Source organism: Emydura macquarii, unplaced genomic scaffold (genome assembly GCF_026122565.2).
Source record: "Emydura macquarii macquarii isolate MOO-44397 ecotype Brisbane River unplaced genomic scaffold, CSIRO-AGI_Emac_v2 contig_439, whole genome shotgun sequence".
NCBI classification, from domain to species: Eukaryota; Metazoa; Chordata; order Testudines; family Chelidae; genus Emydura; species Emydura macquarii.
This window is the reverse complement of record NW_027130576.1, coordinates 84466-95735: the sequence shown is the minus strand read 5'-3', so window position 1 is coordinate 95735 and position 11270 is coordinate 84466. Positions and strand designations below refer to the sequence as shown.

At 40.6% G+C, this 11270-nt stretch overlaps 1 pseudogene; it reads left to right on the top strand.

Annotated features, from left to right (window-relative positions):
- Positions 1–1230: 1230 nt before the first annotated feature.
- On the top strand, positions 1231–2192 carry LOC137146366 (olfactory receptor 6F1-like; annotated as a pseudogene).
- The last annotated feature ends 9078 nt before the right edge of the window (positions 2193–11270 follow it).

Genomic DNA, 11270 nt, shown 5'->3' with positions numbered 1-11270 from the left:
GCAATGGCCTTTGCAGAATGTGGCAAAAGTATGTGCAATAGTGGGGTGGGTTATAGGTTGTTTCTTAAGCATTTGACATTGAATAGCGCTTGGAACATGATTCCTAAATATTGTTCTGGTCTATCCTAGACTGTCAGCTTTGAGTGAAGCTGACCCAGGGGAGGTGAGTGGAAGAGGGGGATTGTACATCTGCACTGTAGATCCGGGAAGCTGCATTTTTGTTGTTTGTTTCTACCAGCTTGTCTGTCTTGTCGTTTAGATTGTAAGCTCTTTGGAGTAGGGACGGCTTCTATGATACGTTTTTCCAGTGCTTAGTACAAACTGTTTCCCAACCATAGGTGGGACCTTAAGATTCTACCAGAAGACACACAAGAAATAATAAATAGAAATGTTAGTTTCCAGTGTAGTTTCCACGTTGCTGAGAATTTGAGGTATGCTTTTCAAAATGGACTAAGTGGTGCTTGCCAAAAAACAAGATTTCCATTTTGTGGAAAATGCCCCGGCTTCACACTTTGTTTTTATTCCAACATGGCACAAAAATGAGTCCCCTACATCTCAAATAAGTGCCCCCATCCCTGGGCTAAAGAGCTGATATTTTCCAGGTTTTTGGTTTAATCAGATATTCCATGTTGGATCTGAGACACCACCTTGATGAGATTTTCAGCTAAACCTAGCATATATCTGTGATTAATTCAATTTTAACACAACGGTATTTTTCAAAGTGAAGCAGTTTTGTCGATCTTTTTTTGACCAGCTCTAGGTCTAAGGAACACTAGCCCCTGTGAAGGTCAGAAGATTGTAAGTGATTTAAGAGTAGAAATCCTGTCAACTTTCAGTGGGACATGTGCAAAAACTGCCACTCTGTGGGGAACAGAGAGAAAAGTTATCTCCCAAGGTGTGGCATGAAGAGAATAGGCCTAATAACAAGGCTTTCTCATGAGTGGGTGGAGTGGGGTTGATGGACTAAATCAGCAAGAGAGAAAAGACACCATAGGGTCAGCCACCCCAGTGCATCCTCATGGGCCTTAGAAGAATGATGAGTGGAGATCCCATCTCTACTGTGGAGGTGGAGAGATGCATAAGGCAGGACAGTGTTGAGTAGCACCCATTTTCTCGTCTCTTCTCATAGTTTTAGTATCAGATATCTGCAGTCTGCACTTTCCATATCCAAATGTGTGTTCAACATGTTAAAATGCTTTATGAGCTCTTGTGTCTTGACAGATGGATGTCATGGCTGGGACAGAAATAAGAAACCAAACCAGCGTGCAGAAGTTCATCCTCTTGGGCTTTCCTGGCACTTGGTATCTCCAGATGTCCCTTGCTGGGATTTTTTCTGTTATGTACTTCCTCATGATCATGGGGAACGTGTCCATCATAGCTGTAGTGAGGACACACCAACGCCTGTGCACCCCCATGTACTTCTTCCTCTGCAATCTCTCCTTCCTGGAGATCTGGTACACCACAGCATGTGTCCCCAAGGCTATTGCTGTCATGGTAGGCACGAGCCAAACAATTTCTTCCACTGCCTGCCTCCTGCAATTGTTTGTTCTCCTCTCCTTGGGGGCCACAGAATGTTTCCTCCTAGCTGTGATGGCCTATGACCACTATCTGGCCATATGCCACCCACTGCGCTATAGCTGCCTCATGAACAGCACCTTCTCTGCTCAGCTGGCCCTCATCTCTTGGCTGTGTACGTTCTTGGCTATCTCTGTGCTGGTGTCGCTAATATCCAGGTTGTCGTTCTGTGGCCCTAACGTCATCAATCATTTCCTTTGTAACATAGATTCCTGGATAGCGCTCTCCTGAACTGACACACGCCTCATCGAGCTGGCAACGTTCATCGACTCATTCATTGTTATCATGATTGCATGCATCATAACCCTGGTCTCCTACATTTACATTATCGCCACCATCCTGAGACTCCCATCAGCTGAAGGCTGGCAAAGTCCTTTTCCACTTGCTCTGCCCATCTTACCGTCGTGACCATTTGGTACAGCTCCACCATTTTTCTTTTTGTCAAGCCTTCTGCAAAAGACACATTAGACTTGAACAAAACAGTCAACATCTTTAACACTATTGTCACTCCTCTACTAAACCCTTTCATTTACACTCTAAGAAACAAAGAGGTGAAGGAAGCCTTGGGAAAGACAGTCAGGGGAATGTTAAGTGATTTTAGAAAAGCCAGGGTCTAGTAGAAATGTTATCAAAAGGACAGAGCTTTAATTACAATGTCCTGAAGGCAATTGATATAGCTAAATATGAGGCAAAACGATAAAGTCATGGGTTTTTCAAAGGACAGCCAATTTCTTTTATCTTGCAATGGCACTTGGACACCTACATCAAAACCTAATATAATATTTCCTTTGTGCATGCCATTCTCTCTTTGTTTTACTATAAGCACCTGCTATTCACTCACAGATGATCTCAAGTGGGAAGAGGTAAATTTTTTGATGCTGGAGTTTCCAAGATAATAGAATCATAGAATATTAGAGTTGGAAGGGACCTCAGGAGGTAGCTAGTCCAACCCCCTGCTCAAAGCAGGACTAACCTCAGCTAAATCATCCCACTCAGGGCTTTGTCAAGCCACAGCTTAAAAACCTCTGAAGATAGAGATTCCACTGCCTCCCTAGGTAACCCATTCCAGTGCTTCACCACCCTCCATGCTAGGTTTGAATGTTTCTTCTCAAGATCTCTGTGGATCGATGCATTGTTAATTACGTTATGCCTAAGGAAGTTAGGTTCCCAACTCCCTTTGGGTGTTTTAGGCCTTGCTGGAGCCTGTGGCATAGCTAATATTATTAACCTAGTTTAATGGAAATTAAAAGATACGGTCACAAAAGTGATGTTAAAAAACTGCACAGAAAAGTTTTAAAAACACCATAATACAGGCTCAAATTAAAGGTATACCCCAAATTAAAAACAACAACAACAACAACAACAACAACATAGTAAGAGGACCTAAAAATGCAACCATGGCTAACCAACAAGGTAAAAACAGCAGTAAGAGGCAAAAAGGCATAATTTAAAAATAGGAACTTAAATCCTACTGAGGAAACTAGAAAAGAGAATCAACTCTGGAAAGTCATTTGTGAAAGTATAATTTGGAAGGCTCAAAAAGAATTTGAAGAGCAACTTGCCAAAGACTCAAAGACTAACAGCAAAAAATAAATTAAGCCCAGCAGAAGCATGAAGCCTGCTAAACATTCAGTGGGGCCACTAGTTGATCGACATGTTACAGGAGCATTCAAGGAAGATAAGGCCATTGCAGAGAAGCTAAATGAATTCTTTGCATCAATCTTCATTTCAGAGGAGGTGAGGGAGTTTTCCACATCTGAGCCATTTTTTTCAAGTGACAAATCTGAGGAACTTTCCCAGACTGAGGTGTCAGTAGAGGAGATGTTGGAACAAATTACTAAATTAAACTGTAATACATTTCCAGGATTAGATGGGATACGCCCTAGAGTTCTGAAGGGATGCAACCCCATGCTCCGAGTCTCTCTTACCTCCAATTGCCCAGAGTTTGGAGTGAACAACACAGGATGGGTCACTCGATTGCCAGTTCTGTACATTCCCTCTGAAGCACCTGGCATTGGCCACTGTCAGAAGATAGGATCCTGGGCTAGATGGACCATTGGTCTGATCCAGTATGGCTGTTCTGATGTTCTTATGTTTTTAACCAAAGTAGGCCTTGTCAGAATGTCAGCTAACCAATAAGCACGTTCCTCACCTGAAAGCATGTTGTGAGAAAACTCAGAATACTTAAGTAACTATATAAACAAATTCCTACAGGGTGGTAGAGGAACACACTGATGCCTTGTAAAGATCAGGACAGGATGACAGGATAATAGAAGAGGATTTTTTGTTAGGACTACAAGGTACAAGGGCAGTAACATGTGGATGTAATACATAATTTGTTTGTGTCCCTGTATAAAAGGATAAAAGTGTATAAAAGTAATAGGAGGGACAACTTTGTATTGGCCGAGGGGACAACATTATATTGATTGAGCCAACACCTTGTCACGGGTATACATGTGTCAGTGAACCCAGAGCTTCGTGTGTGTTTTGTTGACCAAAAACAAGCTGAGCCTTCTCCATCAAACCGAGCGTGTGGTCTTTTTTTATCAGTAACGTCGAAGTCTGTAGAATCAACCAGCTGCAAGCTACCCTCGTGCAGGTGACAATGGAGCTCCCGTACTGGCACCGCTATGAGAAGAGCACAGACACACAGAAGCACAGATGTCAGCTCTAGTTTATTGGTGGCATTTTCAAAGCAGCCTGTGGGAATTAATTGCCCAACTCCCATTGAATCTGAATAGATGTTAGGTAGCAAACTTCTTTAGGCTTCTGAAGAACTTTCCCAGCTTGAGGTGTCAATAGAGAAGGTTTGGAACAAATCAATACATTAACCAGCACCAGATATTGCTCAGACAAGAGTTCTGATGGAGGTCAAATATGAAATTTCCAGACCTACTAACTCTGACATTTAAACTATTGCTTAAATAGTCCTCTGTACCAGATGTCTGGTGGCTAGCTAACATAATGTTAATTCTTCAAAAAGGCTCCAGAGGCTCCAGAGGCCAGTAAGCCTGACTTCAGTACCAGGCAATTTGGTTGAAACTATAGTGAAGAACAGCCTAATTAGACACAAAGATGAACCTGATATGTTGGGGAAGAATCAACAGAACTTTTGTAAAGGGATATCCCGCCTCACCAATTTGTTAGTATTATTTCATAGAATCATAGAATATTTGGGTTGGAAGGGACCTAAGGAGGTCATCTAGTCCAACCCCCTGCTCAAAGCAGGACCAACCCTATTTTAGGGGTCAACAAACATGTGGACAACGGGGATCGAGTGGATCTGGTGTTCTTGGACTTTCAGAAAGCCTTTGACAATGTACCTTACCAAAATCTTTTCAGCAAAGTGGGGAGTCATGGGATAAGAGGAAAGGTTCCTTCATGATCATTAACTCATTATAACACAAGAAACACAGTCTAGGAATAAATGGTCAGATTTCACAACAGCGAGAGGTAAATATTGGTGTCCTCTGAGGATCTGTATTGGGACCAGTGCTGTCCAACATATTCATAAATGTTCTGGAAAAAGGAATAAGCAGTGAGGAGGCAAAGTTCACAGATGATACAAAATTACTCAAGATAGACAAGTCGAAAGCAGACTGCGAAGAGCTATAAAGGGATCTCACAAAACTAGGTGACAGGGCAACAAAATGACAAATGAAATTCAATATTGATCAAACAAAGTAACGCACATTAGAAAACACAATCCCAACTCTACATATAAAAATTATGGGGTCTAAATCAGTTGTTACTGCTCAAGAAAGAGGTCCTGGAGTCATCGTGGAGAGTTCTCTGAAAACATTCTTTCAATATGCAGTGGTGGTCAAAAGTGCTAACAGAATGTTAGAAACCATAAGGAAAAGGATAGATAATAAAACTGAAAACAGAACAATACCACTATATAAACCAATGATTTGAATACTGAGTGTAGTATTGGTCTCACCAACCTAAAAAGGATATATTAGAATTGGGAAAGTTTAAAAAAAAAGGGCAACTCAAATGATTAGGGGTATGGAATAGCTTCTCTGTGAGGAGAGATTAAAAAGACTGGAATTGTTCAGCTTGGAAAAGAGATGACTGAGGGGGTATATCATAGAGGTCTATAAAATCATGAATGGTGTGGAGAAAGTAAATAAGGAAATGCTATTTACCCTTCACAGAGCACAAGGAATAGGGATCACTGGATGATTTTAATACTCATCAGTTATAAAATAAAAGAAAGGAAACACTTCTTCATACAAAGCAGAGTCAATCTGTAAACTCATTGCCAGGGAATGTTGTGAAGGCCAAAAGTATAACAGGGTTCAAAAAAGAATTAGATACTTTCATGGAGGATAGCTTCATTACTGGCTATTAGCCAAGATGGTCAGGGATGCGGTCAGGTGTGTCCCTAAACCTCTGAGTGCCAGAAGCAGGGACAGGATGACAGGGGATGGATCACTTAATAATTGTCCTGTGCTGTTCATTCCCTCTGAAGCATCTGGTACAGAAGACAGGATACTGGGCTAGATGGACCATAGGTCTGATCCAGTATGCTTGTTCTTATGTTCTTTGAAAATCCCACTTACACACTCTAGTTCCTCTCCTTATGTTTACTATATGAACTTTGTTTTCCACTAGTGGGAACTTGAGTGATGCCATGCATCTTCAAGGAACGAGGCCATACTGGTAAAAAAGATGGCCAATAAAACAAGTGGGAGAAAGGGCAAGTTGATAGTAATGAATATAAATCAGAAGCTAGGAACGCTGACTTTGGCTATTGTCTTCCTAAAGTGTTTGTGCTATGTCAATGACCTATCCAATGTCCCGGAGAGGTAAACCAAGTGAGGCTGGGCTGCAGGCATTGGCTGTTTAAGAAAATATTTCACTCATGACTTGCATTTGCATTCTGCACATGAAATATGCCAGGAGCCATCTTGGAAAAGCTCAGCTAAAGGCATCATTGACTATGCACATTGCTACCAGGACTTTACGTGCAACTCTGTTTCCGTGGCTGCCAATATTTAGTAACACAACAGTGCCCCATATTCATCATGAAGAGGCCTTCATCGTGTTCTTGGCCAAGATCCATGAGAAGAGTGACTTGCCTCTGCACTCAGACCTCTTCAACCATTTGCCAATTCACCTGTCATCTAAATGTCCTTAATGGTCACTTAGGCCACCATAGGACATGGTGGTAGAATCTGTTTGGTATAACGAGTGGTAAGTGATGACAGTCATTAATCACCTTCTCTTCATCAAACCCATCATATGCCTGCCTTGTTTTGACCAGTCAAGGCACTTGTGGTGTTCCCTGAATCAGTTACAAACAGGACAAGGCAATTGTGCAGCCAATCTCTTCAAAGGGGGTTTCTCTAATAACCCATGCTGTAGATGCGGTCAACTTCAGACTGCATATCCTTGATGAGTGCCCGCTCACTTACTTCAGTGGTGGGCTATTGGCTCTTCACTTGGCTGATGACCATCCTATCAAATGGACATATGCTGATGATGAGAAGATAGGAATTTTAGAAAGCTGATATGGGAAGCCAAGAGGCTCAAAAAGAAATCTACAGACAGTCAACTTAAGGAAAATAAGTAGTTTTTTGTTATAGTACATAGAATATAAATAATATTAAGAGATATATATTACATAGTAATTAATATTAGATATATTACACAAAGAATCCTGACAATGATATTGATCCAGTACTAAATAGAAATGGTAGAATTATCAGTAATAATGAGAAATACAGAAATGTTCAATAAATATTTGTAGTCTGCATTTGGGGAAAAAACAGATGACGTAATCATATCATATGATGATAATAACAACACTATTTCTTTTCCCCTTGTATCTCAGGAGGATATTAAACAGCAGCCACAATAGTCAAACATATTCAAATCAGCAGGTCCGGAGAATTTACATCCAAAAGTTTTAAAAGAGCTGGCAGAGGGATCACTGGACTGCTACTAATGATTTTCAATAAACCTTGGCACCTCAGAGAAGTTACAGAAGCTAATGTTGGGCCAATATTTAAAAAGGGGAAATGGGATGACCTGGGTAATTATGCACCTGTCAGTTGACATCAATCTCAGGCTAGATAACAGAGCAGCTGATAGAGGACTCTATTAATAAAGGACTTAGGGGGTAAGACATTTTGGCTTGGTACCTTCTGACATTACAAATTTAAAAAGCCCTAGAATGATATAAAATCAACAATAAAGAGACAAGGTGGGTGAGGTAACATCTTTTATTGGATCTACTTCTGTTGTTCATGGTGACAAGCTTGCTATCTTATACAGAGCTATGACCTGAAGAAGAGCTCTGTGAAAGTTCAAAATATGGTCTCTCTCACCAACAGAACTTGGTCCAGTAAAAGATGTTTGTGTCTTTAGTTTTCTGGGACTGACACAGCTAGAGCGGCACTTCATACATAAAATCAACATGGATTAACAGCTTCCTAACTGATAGGTCTCAAAATGTAATTACAAATGGAGAACCATCGTCTAGCTGGTGTGTTTCCAGTGTACTCCTGCAGGGATTGGTTGTTGGCCCTATGCTATTTAGCGTTTTCACAAACTATTTAGATTAAAGCATAAAATCACAACGTTAAAGATGATGCAAAGATTGGGGAGTGGTAAATAATGAAGAGACAAGGTCACTGATGTACCGAAATATGGGTTGCATGGTAAACTGGATGTAAGCAAATAATAATAATAATAATATGTGTTTACATGTGGGTAAATGTACATGTAGGAATAAATAAGTCTAGGAATAAAGACTGTAGGCCATACTTACAGGATGGGGGACTATACCCTGGAAAGCCTTGACTCAGAAAAAGGTTTTGGGGCCGTGGAAGAAAACCAGCTGAACATGAGCTCCCAGTGAAATGCTGTGGTTAAAAGGTCTAATGTAATCCTTGGATGAATAAACAGGGGAATCTCAAGAAGGAGCAGAGAGGTTATTTTATCTCTGTATTTGGCACTGCTGTAATCCTGTGTCCAGTTCTGGGGTTCGCAGCTCAAGAAGGATGTTGATAAACTGGAACTGCTTCAGAGATGAGCCCCAGGAATGATTAAAAGATTAGAAAACATGCCTTATAATTATAGACTCAAGGAGCTGGATCTATTTAGTGTAACAAAAAGAAGGTTAAGGGGTGACTTGATCCAAGACTCTAAGTTCCCAGCTGGGGGCTAAATATTTATAACGGACTCTTCGATCTGGCAGAGAATGTTCTAACACAATCCAATGGCTGGAAATTGAAGCTAGACAAATTCAGACTGGAAAGAAGGTGTTATTTTTTACACTGAGAGTAATTAATTATTGAAACAATTTACCAAGGGCTGTGGTGGGTTCTCCATCAGTGGCAATTTTTAAATCAAGATTGGATTCTTTTTTCCAAAATATGTGATCGAGGAATTATTTGGGGGATGTGGATTGGCCTCTGTTATAGGAGAGAATAGACTAGAGCATCACGATCTTTCAGTCTAGCCTTGGAATCTACGAATCTTTTCATTTACAAAGCACTCTTAGAGGTGTGTTCTCTATAGCTGCTTATCTCTAAATGGTGACTAGATCAGATACTAGCGGATTGTGCTCAAGAATAGCTACCATGAATCCTTGCTTTCCTCATACTAATAACACCTCAATGCTGGCTTCTTCTGCGAGCGTTTTGTGTCCAGCAAGTGGGAGGGGCTAAAATTATGGCACTTTTCATTATTTCACAGACAGGGAAAATGAGGCTGAGGGAGGGCATAAGTAAGACACTGAAGTTCACAAAGTGTAGAAAGCATTTGGGAAAGGCAGGGCTCGTGTGCTGGTTTCCGGTCTGCTAATACTGGTGCTTTAACCAAGCCTGACTTAGGGTATTTCTTCACTGACGGCGGCAAATTTGCCACCATCATTTGCCACCATCAGATCAATCTATCTGGATCGATTGAGTGGTTGGTGAAGACCCGCTCAATCGATCCGGAAGTCGACTTGTTAATACCCTGCCCTCAAGTGGCGCAGCACAGTGAAGATGCCGTGCACAATGGAATCTAAGAAGTCGACAGAATTTACAAAAACTATTTTGTGTAGCTGGCGTAACTCCTGTCCACTGTTGCTCAATTTCAAGGTAAGTGTAGACCAGACCTTTGCAGAATGTGTTATATCTTCTAGGGAAGTCTGTGAAATTCTGTTCTGAGAAAATACGCTCAGGGTGATGGGAAGTTGTGGTTGGAGTAAACAACAATTCCCCTTGTGTGATCAATTTGAGCTGCAGTTCATTAATACGGTAGGTGGGTATAAAGCCAGTTGGATGAGAATGGAAAGACATTATAACTGATGCAGATAGCTACAGACTTTGCCAGAGTATTTGGTTTTGAGGTGGCAGATTCCTATTTATACTAACAGCACTTCCCACTTCTCCAACAATGTAACGGGTCCTTAATGTAAGGGTTAGCCTCCCCCAGGCACGGGTTAGTCCCCCCTGGTAACGGGTTAGTTTCCCCCTGGAAAGGGTAGCCTCCCCCTGTGAAGGGTAGTATCTTTTAAATCTATGGAGAAAACAGAAATTTTATTTCATACCGGATTGGCGCTGGACCGGGTTAAAAACGCCCCCGCTACTAGTTTCGATGCCCCGGCTAGTAGTGTTAAATTGATTAGGGGTATTATTCATAGAGCCGGACCGATGCTATCTCCTCATGCTATAGATAGAGTAAAAGATGGAATAGCTGGTTTTATGGATGATTTTAATCTCCGAGTTGGAGAGAAGAGGGTTGTTCAGGGAGGAACAAGAGGATTTTAGTGAGAGCCAAGTTTTAGATTTTAATCTTTTACCGATGGCTTTTACGAATGTTTTATATAGTGACCTTAAGATAATCGATTCTAAATCTAGCTTTTATGACAAATATTTAGATTCTTTTGATGATCCATATTTGATAGAATTTAATAATCTTAATAATAATAATACCAATTTTAATAATTTACAACATGATTTTATGGAAAATAGAAGAAATATTTTAGGAGATAATTTTAATACAAATTTTATGAATACAGCTAGTTTTAAAGAGAGTAGTTCATTTAAAGAGGGAATATTTTATTTAGAATATCCCGTAGATTGTTTTAATTGCCCTATATGTTCACAAATTTTAGCTAGTTTCGGTAAATGGGCGAAGCATATAAATAATGTACATAAAAGCACTTCAATAAGAGTTATTTGCAAAAAATGTGGTAAATATTCGCAGTTCCATAACATAGCTTGCCACTACCCCAAGTGCAGGCCCAAGGAGGTGGATAACTCAGAGAAGAAGTATGCCTGCACGGTCTGTGGGTCTGCCTTCTACACTCGCTCGGGGCGGAGTCAACACATCAGACATAGGCATCCTGCGGTGAGGAATGAGGAAAGAAAGGAAGCTAGAGTGGTTGGGAAAACAAGTCGCTCTCGGGTATGGACAGAAGAGGAAATTGAATTATTGATTCAGCTTGAAATAAAATATGCAGGGATTAGAAATATTAATAAGTGTATAGAAAGTGAATTAAAAACAAAAACAAATAAGCAAATATCAGATAAGAGGAGGGACCTGGCCAAGAATAAGGTTAAAAAGGATGAAGATTCTATGGTTTTATGGGAAGAGGGCGGGATGGGAGATATTTTAGAAGATATTCCTCCACGTGAGAAAATTAAACCTTTAAAAGATAAAATTTTAATTGATAGGTTTTTAACAGGAGT